Source organism: Cheilinus undulatus, linkage group 8 (assembly GCF_018320785.1).
Source record: "Cheilinus undulatus linkage group 8, ASM1832078v1, whole genome shotgun sequence".
Classification (NCBI taxonomy): Eukaryota; Metazoa; Chordata; class Actinopteri; order Labriformes; family Labridae; genus Cheilinus; species Cheilinus undulatus.
The window spans coordinates 47,493,563-47,509,487 of NC_054872.1; the positions used below are offsets into that span (position 1 = coordinate 47,493,563).

The 15,925-nt window shown below is 39.7% G+C and overlaps 1 protein-coding gene across 6 annotated transcripts in view; it reads right to left on the reverse strand.

Moving 5' to 3' along the window:
• sema6e (sema domain, transmembrane domain (TM), and cytoplasmic domain, (semaphorin) 6E) overlaps nt 1–15,925 on the reverse strand; it is a 355,217-nt gene that overhangs the window by 288,290 nt on the left and 51,002 nt on the right. For all 6 annotated transcript variants that reach the window (XM_041793576.1, XM_041793570.1, XM_041793577.1 and 3 more), the window contains exon 2: nt 14,587–14,646. The gene's annotated coding sequence lies outside the window, so the exon portion shown is untranslated. The remainder of the gene's footprint in view (nt 1–14,586; nt 14,647–15,925) is intronic.

Genomic DNA, 15,925 nt, shown 5'->3' on the forward strand with positions numbered 1-15,925 from the left:
CTCAGTCTTTGAAGTAGTGTAGAAAAAAATCTTTACTGTCTATAGATCTAAATTTGTGTTTTATACACATTCACACAATGTTTAATGTGATGTTGTTTATAGATAATGTTAAAGATGTGAGTTGAGTCTGTAAGGCAGGTTATTCTGTGGCTTTGATTCATCACATAAACTGGATTATAACCCCTGATGATTGGCATTTATAAAACTGAAAAAAATACAAGATCATTATTTAATGTCTCATTTCCCTCTGCAGTAGGAACATGCTTAGTGCCTGCAAAGGCTGCACAAAGCACAGTGCCATCAGAGCCAACTGTATGCCATTATTATTCAGAGAATTCCCTCTAATCTTCAGTATCATCACTGCTTCTAAAGACATTTCCATCAAATGGCAATCTGCAGAAAAAAAAACTCCTTTTTGATTGATACATCAGTGCTCAATCTCCAACAAAGGAACGTTAAATAACAGAACCCAAATCTGCTACTGATCCAGTTATCCTGTGAATCCAGCAGAATAATGTTCCCCTGATGAGACCCCGATACGATTATTTCCACACAAAGACCAGGAAGAAAAGAATTCAGATTCTGTGGAGCTCTTTCAAATTGAATGAACTTTTCTGACAGAGGGAGAAGTGTCAGATGAAGCTCGGGTTACTGACCTCAATAACACGCAGGCTGTGGAAAATAAAAACAGCTGGCTGCAAAACATGAAGATGACTGTGGAAAAGAGTTAATTCTTCTGTAACAGCATGTGCAAGCAAATCTGAAAATCTTCAACCCTGGACTTCAGTATTTCAAAGACTTTTTGCCACCAATTTTTTTTTTTCTAGACACACATTTACAACCCACTGCAAACAGCTTCGTGACCTACATTTGGGCCCTGACCCAGCAGTTGAGAACCACTGGATTGGATGGTGCGTTGACCACAGCTGTGGGCCTGGACTGATACAGTCATCATAAAAATTGGTTTAACTGACCTCACCGCATTCCAAATTATAATGCAAATTGGATTTTAGTGTCATAAACATTATTTTTTGTTCAGGGCTCTCTGGATCACTGAAATCAATCTCAGACACCTGTGATAATTAGTTTGCCAGGTGAGCCCAATTAAAGGAAAACTACTTAAAAAGGACGTTCCACATTATTAAGCAGGCCACAGGTTTCAGCAATATGGGAAAGAAAAAGGAGCTCTCTGCTGCTATAAAGAAATAGTGCAAGGCCTTGGACAAGATATGAAAACATTAGATATTTCATGAAATTTGTGAATCAGTCATTTGTGACTGATTCAGAGCACGGATGGGTTCATGCAGATAAAGGCATAATGAGGAAGGTTTCTGCCAGAGAAATTCATCAGATTAAGAGAGCAGCTGCTAAAATGCCATTATAAAGCAGCAAACAGGTATTTGAAGCTGCTGGTGCCTCTGGAGTCCCACCAACCTCAAGGTGTAGGATCCTCCAGAGGCTTGCATTCATGCATAAACCTACTATTCAGCCCCCCTAACCAATGCTCACAAGCAGAAACAGTTGCAGTGGGCCCAGAAATACATGAAGACTCATTTTCAAACAGTCTTGTTTACTGATGAGTGCCGTGCAACCCTGGATGGTCCAGATGGAGCAGTAGTGGATGGTTGGTGGATGGCCACCATGTCCCAATAAGGTTGCGACGTCAGCAAGGAGGAGGCAGAGTCATGTTTTGGGCCAGTATCATGGGGAGAAAGCTGGTAGGCCTCTTTATGGTCCCTGAAGGTGTGTAAATGACCTCGGCAAAGTATACAGAGTTTCTGACTGACCACTTTCCTCTATGGTACAAAAAGAAGAACCGTGCCTTCCATAGAAAAATGATCCTAATTCATGACAATGCACCATCTCATGCTGCAAAGAATACCTCATTGTCATTGGCTGCTATGGGCATAAAAGGAGAGGGAAACTGCAAGATGCAGTTCACATCAAAACAGCAGCTCTAGGAGGATATTCTGACATCTTGCATTCAAGCAGAAACTCTCCAAAAACTCACAAGTTCACAAGAATTGTGAAGGTGATATCAAAGAAGAGCTCCTATGTTAACATGTAACTTGGCCTGATGTTTTTGATTGAAATAGTTTTGATTTCAGTAAGTATGACCTCCTAATGCTGCAAATTCAACAAATGACCATTTTCAGTTCTTTACAACCTAGAAAATGTTTTGAAACTCTGTTGTGCAGAATAATTTGGAACAGAGCATTTTGAGTTTTTATTTTTGAAAAAAAAAAAGTTTTTATTGGGAGGTTTTTTCATTAAAATTTGAATTATGCTCTACCGATTGATGACTTGATATTATTCTGTCATTTGCATTGATTATTTAGGAAAATCAGAAAAATATAATTTGCATAATAATTTGGAACGCGGTGTAATAATTCAGATGCGGACTACATTTAAACTCCCAGCTGGCTAACTGCATGCATCCCTTCCAAGCATCATGCTATAAAATATTACTGAGTAGAATATTGGTAATGCTCCATAAGTATGAGTACTAAAGCTCTGATTGGCTCAGAACAAAAGCCGCATTACAACCAGCCCACTAGTAGGTGATGCCTATTAACTCAAATATGATAAAGCTTATCTTTTTGGTCCCCTTGTGTATTTATTTTAATTGTCTCCACTGTCCCCTCACAGACTGGCACTGAAGGTTGGACACAGTGGCGGAGAAGTTTAAACCCTGCATGTTCCTGCTTTTTTATTCTGCATCTTGTTGGTTTTTCATACCACTGAGAGTTTGTTTTTTATGTCTCTGCTGAAGCACACTGTCTCATGTTTACTCCTGTGTAGCTTTTGAAAGACTAAAACAAAGCAAATTCTCAGCTTTTCCCAAAAGCTCTGCAAACATGACCAGCAGTTGATCTCCAGAGACACATGGCTGTGAGTTTCCAGTCAACAGACGCCGCAGAGTTCAGCTCAGGAACGGCACAAAAGGAACGCCGAGGTAAACTCCCCTTGCAGACTTGTGCTTGTGGTGCACCTCAATTTCTGCCACCTTCTCAAGTCCCTGTATCCCTGCAACTTTGAAGTCCAGCCAGAGGAGGGCTTTGAAAAAGCCTGCAATCTCCCCCGCCATGACCAGGCGGAGGATTAGCCAAGCCCTGCAGGACCGAGTGGAAAGGAGGATGGAAGAGGGCTGGAGGAGGAGTGGCGCCGTTTCCACAAGGGGCCGTGTATGTGCAGGCAGCTCTCCCTGCGGCCAGAGCTGTGGGGGGATTAACAAGCCACTAAGAAAGTGGGGAACAGACCTCCAGCCCCCTTTTCATGAGCACCACAGACAGCAATTTATAGCAGAGACTGGGAGGGGGGGCAGGTTCTCTCCATAAACCCTACTTTCTCAACTCTTTTGTGTCTTTTGTAAAATGGTGGACATATTCAAGATTCCAAAGTCGAATTTGCATCTGCAAAGGTCTAAAATACTGCCTTACTTGACCATAAAGTCACATTTTAGGTCACATCATAAGAAAATAAGCAGTTAAGCCTCTAATCCCAGCGTCAGACTTGATACGATCAGTCACGGGGGAAGTCATGCTAGAAACTTTGTTTTCCCTTGTGAGCCAAAACAAGAGAGATTATTCCTCCTTTATCCAATATTTGCCTACACTCTGAGCTGTAAATATTTCATAAATCCTCAAGCTATGCATTCCCTGGATCCAGACCAAAATATAATAAAAGCAGAAATTCAGCACTGAATAATGTGCTTGTCAAAGGGACACCGTCTTAATGTGTGGCCAGAATGCTAAACATCTCTTATTCTAAGCAAACCAGCTAGAAAAGGCCTTTTTGGTAGCTTCTTCTCACATAATCTCTCTACATGAGCATTTCTTCACTCATTTAAGGTTTAAAAGGCCAATCTCTACAAGGAGTTCTGAAATCACTCCACTTCTATGACAGCGTTACATAACAGCTCCCCTCAGATATGGGCCTTTCTTTCTAGGAGTCAGAGAAGTCTTCTGAAACCAGAAACAGACAATTCACTGCACATTCAGAGCCACCACACTACATCAGCTAGAGTAGTGATTTCACCCTGAGGAAATCAGAAAGTAATGCTTCCCCTGTGTTTTATTAGATTCTATATTGCCCAAATATTGTTTCTGATTTGAACAGGACTGTGTATTAAAATGGACATCATCTCTCCATCTCCTTCTGTTGTACTGAAGTGAGCAGTACAAGTGTACATATTGAGCAGCTGATTGCATGCTGCAAGGAGCCACAGTTGTCAACACAGTTGCATATCATTATATCTGATCTTTCTATATCAAATAATGAGCCAAATAAATATAGTTTTAAAATGAAACCTTTAAGCACCATTTGCTCGGGACGCTAGCTAGCTACATGGTTACATCAGAAGCCTCACTATAGTCGACACCAAACTTGAACTGGACTTAAATGTACGCATAATCTGTGGAGCAAAAAAAAATCTCTGCTGAGCAAAAAATTGTATCAAAGTGGTATTTTAACACAATGCAGTTAAGGAAATATTGCACTGTCTGTGATTTGAAAATTGCAGCAGGTCATAGTGTGATTTAAACTAATTTGCAATTAATTGCCAGCCCTAATTATTTTGATCTACAAAATAAGGATGTAGTTGTATGGAGACTGTGTCAGCTAATAATCAAATATAACTGAGGCACTGGGATGTTGACCTGCAAAGAGGCTTGAAGGTTGGCGATGCTAGCACTGCTAATGTTGGCTACATTTTGTAAACAAGCTTTCAATTGTTTACCCACTGTTGCTGACTCATCAGAAAAAATATTCGTCAGTTTTGACTATTTCATAGTTTGCAATGGCAAAGTATTTGCCAAGGAACGTCACAACAGAGTACGTTTTATTAAGTCCTTTCAGCATCTCATTAAAACGCACATGCTAATGTTGATATCAGTTACAGACAGAAAGAAAGCAAAGGATACAGGGATGTCTCATGGACCCTGAAAGTTTTTCTTTGGAAAAAACCTAAATACTGAGATGCCAATTGGGACAAGAGAAATATGGTCATTAATTTGCCTTGAATTTCTTGTCTTAACAAATTACAGACATGGTCGATTAAAAACACAGATGCCTTTATAATTAGGGATGGACAGTGGTCATTTTCATTGATATTGATACTCTTATTAATAATCCTTATCGATCTGAGTCCTCACTGATACCTCAATCAATACATTTCTATTGTTTAGTGGAAAATCATACACATTTACAATAGAAATGGTATTAGCAGTGCAGAACTTAAGTCAAAAGTTATAAAGTTCTTGTTTCATCTATTATCTATTTTATATTCCTTGAAATGAAATCATATTCCCCATCACAACTGTTTTTACTGAATTTTCTTATCAAAAATTGAATTTTTTTGTTGTCTTTGTGTGACATTTGAATGCATCACCATGACATTATGTTTATATCGAGCTAATTTTCCTTTTACTGAACTGACCCTGAATGCGGTTCATCTGGCCATATGCACACTCGTAAGTCTGCTAATTAACTTTTATTCTTTTTTCACCAGATTACTTTACTGGATTAATATTTATAACAGGACTTGCTACAAAGTTTGGAAGCATTTTCAGCACTGATCTGAGCAGTAGCATGCAATTTTACATCACTGATGTGGTGAAATTACATTACAACACAGAACCTGTGAGACTGGATAGCAGTATTAATATGCTTAACCTCCTGAGACCCTGTGTGCACATATGAGGACACTCTAACATTTTGGCTTTCCTACAACATAGATATTAATTCTGTTATTAGATTTTTTATAAATGATAGACCAGAATTTCAATAAAATGTTTTAGTCATGATTGGGATGTCTTTTGGGAGTTTTGGGAATTTGATTGTAAATTTGGGAAGGGAATTTCCTTCAAAATTTTTCCTGAATTTTCATGTAATTTTAGGTATTTTGTTTGGATGTTTGGGGGATTTTGAGGGGAAATTTTCCATGGATTAAGGATGGAATTAATTGTATTTTTTGGAGAATTTGATTAGAAATGTTAAGTGACATTTGCTTTGAAATTTAGGGGAATTTGCCTGAAATATTTTTAGGGATTTAAGGGAATTTTTGGTGAAAATTTCATGTTAATCCCTAGGCTTTTTCCAGAAAGATTACCTAATCTTACCTAAATGTTTGGGGAATATTTGAGGACATTCTGGGGTATTTTTAAAGGAACCCTTGAAGTTGTACAGGGATCTTTTGTTTTGTTTGTTTTTTTTAAGTTTTAGGAATCTGATTGGAAACTTGGGGGAACTTCCTTCAAAGATTTTCCTGAGTTTTCATGGAATTTTAGGGTCTTTTTTTAAATGTCTTGGGGATTTTTTTTATTTTATTTTATTTTATTTTTTAGAAAATTGTCCATGGAATTCAGGTGTAATTTCTGTGTAAATTTTGAGGAATTTGGTCAGAAATTTTAAGTGAAATTTGCGTTGAAATTAATGGTAATTTGCTTGAAAGTTTGCAGGAATTTTCATAAGAATTTTGGTGAAATTTTCATGGGATTTTTGTAATTTTACATGAATTTCTGGTACTGTCTTGAAACTATTCGTATCATATTTTGGTCAAAACTACTTCCTGTTTAAAGATAGTGCTTTGGGTTTTTTCTTATCAGGTCTTACTGATCCTAAATAAGTGAGAAAAACTAATAACGCATTGCAAATAAAAGCTTGGGTCTTGGGAGGTTAAACTTACTCAACTTTTAGGTTTTAAAAAAATACAGAAATGTGTCTTTACGTAACCTGATTTCAATATCCGTCCCTGTCAACATTTATTAAAAATATCAGAGATAAACAGGAAACACTAGTCCTGTGGACCTTGGACATAAATCACCAACAGAATCTGAAGGGAAAAAACCTTGTATTTTAACTTCTGGCAAATGCCAGTCTGCAAAGAGAGCTCTACGTATATTGGCTTCACTCCCAGGTGACAGCTGCTCTGTCCATTTTTATATACAGTCCATGATCTAAACAACTTTAACACCCCATTACCACCATATAAGCACATTCATTCAGAGTCAAGCTATACTTAACCAGCAGATTTCACTTTCAGTAGGGGAAAATAATCTTTTTTTTTTTGTCAATGGAAGTCTGGCAGCTTTTAAAATGTGATGCAGCAGCTGTTTCAGGATGGAAAACCGTATTTTACTTTATCAAAAAAGCTTTTTCTCTGCTGGAATCCTTCAGCGTTGGTGCTTTGATTGTGAACAATAGCTTGCAGGGGTTACAAAGCAGCCATTATAACTGTTATGTAGCTGCCAGATGGAGCAATTAGCCGGAGTAAGTTGGAAACTTTTTGTAGCTTTATGATAAATTTACAACTACAGAATCAAAAAAAAAAAAGCCCAGCTTTACAGATACCAGCTCAACCTCTCTAATGAAGAGAAAGTTACTGAACGAAATGCTTCAAGTTCAAGTCAGTCACATAATCAGCAGCATCTCAGGAAACAATGCAACAGCACTATCAAGACATGATAGCAGCCTAGTTTGGAAGTGAGGAAACAGGGAGAATAGGCATTGATTTTGTAAAGAAAACACCACTTCATTGCTGCTTCCCCTCTTGTGCTTTTCAAATAATGGGGTCTTTTGTCTTATCTGTGACGGGGAGGATCTTGAGGACTTTGCCCTTCATCCCTTTGTTGTTACACGGTCTCTGGTGGAAACGGAAGATTGGCCCAAAGGCGTGGGTGTACGAGGAAGAGCTCGGCGGCAGCGCGGTCACATCAGACTTGAGCTGTCTTAATAAAGCTCCCCTCTATCCACCCTAGAGATCTCCTCACCCCAATTATACGCCTGACACCTCCACCCTCCTTCATCTCCTCTTATTTCTCACAGTCCCCCCTCCATCTCAGCTTCCAGTTCCCGGCTCTGATCACGGCTTCCCCTTTGCTGCATGGACTCAAAGCCCCGGAGGGCCTGCACATCATCAGGCTGCTGGTGGCGACTGCTTCACAGCCGGAAATGTATCTCCTCTGGTATCGACAAAAGATCACAACTGTTCAGCCACTGAGCGTGAAAACTTTCAGTCCAACTTTACAAATAATAGTCCCATTCCTTTCAGGAATCCACCAGAGAACAAGGTCTGACAGGTTGTTAGTTGTAGGAATTTACACCTTTACATTAAAACTGCGACCTGTCAGTGTCGGTTATGATTCAGTACAACACACAGTAATGTACAAACCTGTAAAGACATGCCTAAAGATTCTGTGGAACACTTTAAAATGATCAGAGGATCAAGTCTGACAACTCTAGTCGTCTGATCACAAACTCAACGCTTTGGCACGTCGCTCATGTCTGTAAAAATGTGACAACTGAAGCCAAAGAAGACTGTCGATCAATCACCCGGCTGATTGACAGAAAAAAAAGGATAATTTTTATTTAATTCAACAAAGACATTTAGTGGTTTAGCAGCTCTGGTGTGCAATGAATCATTCAAATTAAAATATGTAAACCGTGTTTTCAAAGCCAGTCTTTTTAAATTTCTTCATATTTACCATGCCTAAATATCTAGGACCAAAAAGCTCCCACAACTAGGAGCACAGCCAGCGACTACTTCAATAGTCGACAAGTTGCCCGCTGTTCAGGTGGACTTTTGTACAGTGACTAAATGACTTATTGAAGCAATATACAAGTAAAAAAATCTAAACTCAACCTCTTTTTTGCCTTGGAGCCTCCTCCCTCTTCCTAGATCGACTAGCTGATTTATAATCAGTGGCTTCCGATTGTAAACGGTGCACATGGATCAATCAGTGCAGACAGTTTTGCAGTGCTAATATGCACATCAAATAACTAAAAATGCACTCAGAGAGGGCAGACCTCCGCCATTAGCCCTTTCTCCTAATAGTGAAGAATCCTTTAGAAACATTCCTGGATCTGTCCCCATGTGCTCCCCACCACAGCATTCTCCGATTACTCCCTCCCTGGTGGGGTGGAAGCGTGGTGAGGCAAAGCACTGGCTTTGCTACAGGTGCCAACAGATGCACCAATGGTCTCACCGGACGACTGGAAGTCATGTCAGAGGGTGAATATTCCTCTATTCCTCCCAGCATTGTGAGTATTCTCGCTAAATTCGCTGTCTTTCTCTCTGTTATGCTCTGACTGGTCTCCTCCACCGGGCGTGCGTCTTTCAAACCCTATACACTCAAAACTTTGAATAGAAACACACCCAAAATGCTGCTGGGATGAAGTTACTCATGTCCGCCCTCTCCTGGTGTAAAGTGGTAACGGCGCAGACCTCCGCCATTAGTCCTATCTCCCAACAGTACAGAATCCTTTAAAAAAAAAACCTGGATCCAGATGGTGATCTGGATCACTCCTAAAATCTAATCAATTTTTCCTTATGCCATTTCTGACCTTTCTTGAAAATTTCATCAATATCCGTCCACAACTTTTTGAGTTATGTTGCTAACAAACTAACAAACTAACAAACAAACAAACAAACCCACCCAATCACATAACCTCCTTGGCGGAGGTAAAAATGTGCTTACATGATATAGGAAAACCTTATGGTATAGATATGAAAAACAATAGAATAAGGAAGAGACATTAAAGAGAAACTAGATCCCAGGACCACTTACTGTAGCTACATGGGGATTTAGTGCTACTATTGATCAGTTAGGTCCATAGTTGTAGAAAGAACTGGACAAACCCCGTGTGACGTCAGCCATCTACTTACAATAGGTGGACTCAAATGGCTCTTGAAGCCAATCCGTGGCGGCTTCCATATTGAAACCGCGGTCTTAGCTGAACTTTGGATCAACCTAAAAGCCCACCTACTAAGCTCAACTTCCTGTCAGCCTGCTAGCTAGCATTCTGGTTGACAGAAACATGGCTTCTGCCTGTTGAGCTATCTGTCAATCAAACAAGACGTGCCAATCAGTCCACAGTGAGGTTTTTCCTAATTATAATCTAAATGATTGTAGTCCAAAAAAATTCACCCCCCCATACAGTGAGAGCACATGACGACATTAGCTAACGAGACACGTCTGTTTTTTTTAACCAGGCTGTAAACCAGTTTATTTCTAGTGTAAAAACCAGCTTTCAAACACATGTTCAGATGGGACATCCAGTGTTCCTGCAGCTAGCCTCAAGTGGACACTCACTGTATTGCAACTTTTTGCACTTCCGCATTGGCTTCATTTTTCAGGACCGGAGGTTGCCGCTAGGTTCAGTCCAAATCTTAGCATTTAAGCACAGTTAGCACATTTTAGCAAAACATATTTCCATTGTAAGTTTTGTCTTAAACATGTGTCTGCCACCTACAGGTTGAAAACCTACACTGCAATGCAATTTGTCATCACAACAGTACTCAACAGTAACCACCCACTCAGGGTTTCAAGCCTGTGTTTATAGATAACTTGTTTAACAGACATGTAAGTCCAACACTAGCTAATTTGATAAATGTAACCGTTTTAGTGATTAACCACTCACATCCCTACTTACTAACCGCCTGGACAGTACCTTAGGCCACGCCTAGTTGCCACATCCATCCCTTACTCTGCCCTGAAGATGTGAGATTATTTTGCCATGCCCCTGGTAATATAAAAGGACATCCAGAGCACAACAGGGGTTGTATTAATCCTCCCTCTCGCCTGCTGGTGCCATCAGGCGGGCGTACTCACCATTACACGCCTTACTTCAGCCTCAGTTTTTGGCCCATACATGCTTTAAAGTTCTGCACTGTGTCTGCACGGTAAGTCTACTTTGAACGATTATTACAGAATGGTGAATAATCAAATCTAATCTAGCATGGACTGAATGATGCTGTGGTTGATAAGGGACAGCAGGAATAAGGGAGTGGGCATGTCTTATCCCTCCACCCTCTCAGGCCTGTCCATGATGTTCTAAAGTAAATTCCAGTATAGTTGAAGCTCAGCTGAAACTCCAGGGTTAAGATACTCCTTAAAAGAGTTTGGAGTTGAGAAAAGGAACTAGGGTACACTTAATAGGGCCAGCTGCCCCTTGTAGTGCTAAAGCATGCTTCACCCCCCTCTCCAACCCTTTCTGGCCCACACTCACACAACTTGAAGCTCTCGTCCAGTCAGCAAGCTAACATCTATGTCACTATCAAGTTATTAAGTTACTTTGACTGAAACCTGAACCAGTGGACTCCTCTCCAATGACAAACTCTCAAACTTACAGAACAACAGCACTTGAACAATTTTTAATTAATAAAAGCTTTGTGAGTCTGAGAGAATCCTGTTTACAAGCCATGGTTCATTTCTATTTCAACATTGCGGGCTAAAACAAACCAAATTAGAACATGTCACAAAAGGTTAGCTTCTCTGATGAGGTACAAACCAAAGACAATTAATTATAAACGTGATCACAAACACTAATGCAGCACAGCTACACACGGCGGCAAGCCAACAGGTCTAACATTAGAGCGGCTGGGTTGTCTCTCATCTCCACTTTTTGGTGCATTTTTCTGCTTTCACCTTGGGATGCCGTCAAGGTCACAGCAAGCCTGCATCTGTCCAGCCATCTGTTTCCAGCCGTCCCATGAGGCGTCCTGTCAGTAGCGCTCCCCGGCCCTGTCCTCTGCTGTCCACATGCGAGCTCGCCATGAAAACACCCAGCCAGACACAATAACGTCTCGTTGATTATACAGGTTTCTGACACTGCTGGTTCTGCTGCGACTACCTGAAAATGTCGCACAGAGGTGACATCGGGGGAAAAACTCAACCGAGTGTGAACCAAACAATGTGAAACCACAAATAAATCATCAATTTAAAAAAAATACTTCAGAATATGCCAGACTAATTCTGAAGATGTTGTTGGTATGGTGATGAAAATGTCCACTAAAAGAAACTGCCAGGGATATTAATGGACAATATGTTGCCGCTGGGAGCAACAGTCGCCCCTTTAACAGGCCAGAGAGTGTAAAAAGAAGACGATGTCACGGTTGAATTACATGTCAGTGGAAAACAAGTCCAAAATGAACAGCAGCATTTCCATCTAAAAGTTGGTGAGTTGAAATACTCCAGAGTCCAGATGACATTTAGTCTGCTGAATTTCTACACTTTGGCTTCTTGGCTACATCAGAAGAATCATGAGCAACAGCAAAGCCAACCGTGAACTTTACAGAATCATTCTCAAAATAACCTGACAATTCACATCCTTCACTAGTTTCTTACTGGAGGCCAAGTTGTCTTCAGAAGTCTCTGTTTTCAACAAAGACTATCCAGGGATTTTAAAGCCGAAAACAACAGCATGGAGCATTTTGAAACCTTAAATCTGTCTATCTTATACCCTGGTGGACACAATACTTCAACATTAACTTCACCTCTAATGTTCTGAAGAAGAAATTTACTTTCCAGTAACGGAAAAGCTTAAAACATGACTGTCTGTTTCACATGCTACGCTATAGTACAACATGCAGTGATGCACAGATTCAATCTCCGCCAGCATCAGACCTGCTGACAAGCATCCACTATCTGCAAACAATGTGGCATGAACATATGTCAGTATTCTATGTTAATCTGCTGAGCCCAGCCAATTCACAGCTGGCATCTGGTACCTGACTACCAGAAGTAGTCACCTGTTCAAATATGAGAGTAAATGTTGGTCTAGTCAGAGTTTTATACCAAAAAATGTAATGAAAAAAACACTGTTAACCCAAAAACACACCAGCGCCATCTGACATTAGTCATAACGATCACCCCCATTATTTCCTGTGAACAGACCCTCCCAGACAAGCATCTACGTGCCATGGCTCTCTAGGCTACTGCCCAGCCCTAGTTTTAAGGGCTACAGTTTTAGGTCTGAACTGGTTTTGATATCAGCATCAGCTAAAATGAATTTGTAAATATAAACAATAATACTGTGCATCCGTATCAAAAACACAAATAATTGTTGGCCTTAGCAAACCAAACTGAACCAGACCACTCAAGGAAACCACAATCATAAACCAAACAACAGCAAAATGCATGAATAAGACAGTATATTGGGTACAAGTGAAAGTAAAACCATCCTAATAGGGATGTTCCCAGGCTTCTATTTCCCCTTTCAGCTGAACGCTCATTGAAATTGTGTTTAACTGACTAGTCTAAAGAGAAGAAAATCCTTAGAAACCAGTTAAATTTCTCACAGTACTGCGTCAGCGAGTGTGATGTGAGCCTGATGTACTCTCTACAGCATGGCTAACATTAGAAGCTAGCTCCGGCAGCATTTCTTCCTCTTTGCAGATTAATATCACGCTTTGATATGTGGCCTCTTTTCACTTTGGTTGAAAAGTTGACAACCCTCAACAGCCTAAATAAACAACTTTACTTCCAACATCGCTTAAAAAACTGCCATACCATGCTGTTCATACTACATGCTAACTGCTAACTTCTCATATTTACGTCCAGTTAAGTGCCGTGGGAATGCTTAGACAGGAAGGCCACAGCCATTAACTGAAGCTACAGCACCCTCTAGAGGCGGGAGTTTCATTGCAGTTTAAAATAGCATATAGATGGGAATTTCAAGCCTGTGTTTATAAAAAATGATATGTTATTGGTGTAACAAATTTGTAAATCTCACACCAGCTAGTTTGACAACAAATTAAACCGTTTTACTGCGCGCATCCCTTCTAAAAACATCAGAAAACAGTGGTGAAACAAAATCTTTACTCTTGATCATGTTTCATTACATCAGAAGAGGCAGCCTGCTGGGCCGTCTTAGGCTGGTTTCTTATTGTTAAATGATGTTAAAATGATGGGATACTTGTCCTTTGTTGGATGAAAATTCAAGCTTCCCCAAGCTCTAAACTAGTGAAATGCTACTGAAGTGAGTTACACATTAAGAAAACAGAAGAGTCAAACTGCTGTAATGTATGCCTAAAAACACACCATTTTAAACCAAGGTATGAAACAGCTTTCTCCAGGAACATGAGTCTCTATTAGCACAGATGAATTTGACATTGCACCAAAGTGAATAGGAAAAAACAGGAAGTTGAGTTGACCAATCTGATTGGTCCATGTTGACTTAAAACGTAATATTCAAAATTTTCAATCACAGCAAAACAAAGCAAAACACCATGACAGGGTATTAAATGTTCTACCCGATATCAGATCTTAAGGCGTCATTCATAAAAAGCTTTATGGAACACAACCTCAAATAGAAAGGAGCCAGAAAAGCTTCAAACATGTGAAAAGAGTTCAAAAAGAACCACAAATGTCTCACAATCAACAAGCTTAAGAAGGACGTGTGTTGTAAATCATTAAACTGTACTCCAATGGTAATCCAAAAACACAACAATGCTTCCTGCTTCTCTAACTTGTCTTTAAAGATCTTCTTGAACTTCTTTTGCCCTTGGATGGAAAAAACTCATAAAAGTGGGCCAAATATTTAAAAGCCATTTCCTGAAATTTGATTAAAACCAGCAGATAAGTTATTGAGAAGACGATATCTAATTTAAAAAGCTGCTTCAGTAGCAGTATTTCCTCAAAGCATCCATTAATTAAGCGCTCTCTGTGGATGTTTCCCAAAAGAAGTCCTTAATGCATTTCAAAGATCAGTGAGCAGAGACTCCAAACGTCCCGGAATCAAATCAAATCTTCAACTTTTAATTACAAAAGATCCACTCTGGAAGGAAGTAGCGGTTTTTGACTGTACCTTATCTTCAATGATGATCCGCCCAGCAGGTAAGTAGAGCAGCAGCAGCTGTCAGAGTATCTGTGAGGGAAGAACAAGAGAGCACATTTATATGTGTGTGTTTGTGGCACAATGCAGGACGGCTATGAGCAATCAGAGCAATCATGTTTTATCTGCCTTCAAAGGACTGCTTAAACTCCAACCACGAGTAACAATAAAAGACTATTAAACTACATTTCATTTCACTTTCATCAGGAGAAAAATGTGCCTTTAAAAACTGTGAACCGAGCCGCTTTGAACTCTGGGGGGAAGATGCATCGGTTTGTGATGTTTGTGTGACAGCAGGTTGCTTTGATATAAGCGAACAAAATCTTTCGACAAATCCTGGAGCTCAAACCAGATCTGATGATGGCATCGCAGCTCACAATCTGCTCTGGCAATCTGCTCCCAGGAAAAAAAGCATCCTCACCTCACCAGTGCACAAACATAAAGCAAGTGTTGAATGCTAATACATATTCTAGAGCAGTGGTTCCAAGCTGGATTTCATTAGGACCCCCTACGTGCATATAAGAAAAGCTAAGCACCCCCACAGGACCCATCTTGAAAAGCACACATCAGTTTTAATTGTTTTCATTGACAAAATCCCAACATGATGGACCAACATACACTTTTTCATGACGAAATAATGCTGTTTAAACTATTCATTATTAGATTTGGTAGTAAATGAAACGTGAACCAAAACATAACTTTTTTGAGATATAAAGTCCAAAAGTTGAAAATCTGACAACTGTTTTCAGTTTGGTTTCTTTTAAATTTTGTGACTTTGCACTGTTGTAAATTTACGATTTCGAAAACATGAAGTTTTTGAGTTTTTATGTCAAAATGTGAGACTACTTGAACTCGAAAGTTGCAAGCTTTTCTAGGACATTTCTGACATTTTAACTCAGAAATTCTGATTCTATTTTCTTGTATCTAAACAACCGTATTATCTAAAAATCCCCTCCACACCCACAAAAAACAAAACAAACAAAAAAAAACAACGTGGCATTTTTGCAAAAAAAAAGAATACATATATATATATATAGAGAGAGAGAGAGAGAGTATATATATATCTTTTAGGTTGGCCCTTATACGCCGTCATACACTATATTTCTAATCACAATTTTAAAATATCTGTATATAGATCTCATTTTGTATGCATCAGAGCAGACAGGGTCCCGTGCCCACCCTTAGCTCTTTGGCGCCCAACCTAGGGACGCCTGGCCCCAGGTTAGGAACCACTGTTCTAGAGATGCTCCAATTCATCAATAACCGATCATTATCTGCTGAATCGCATTAAAAATACATGAATGGCACAGGA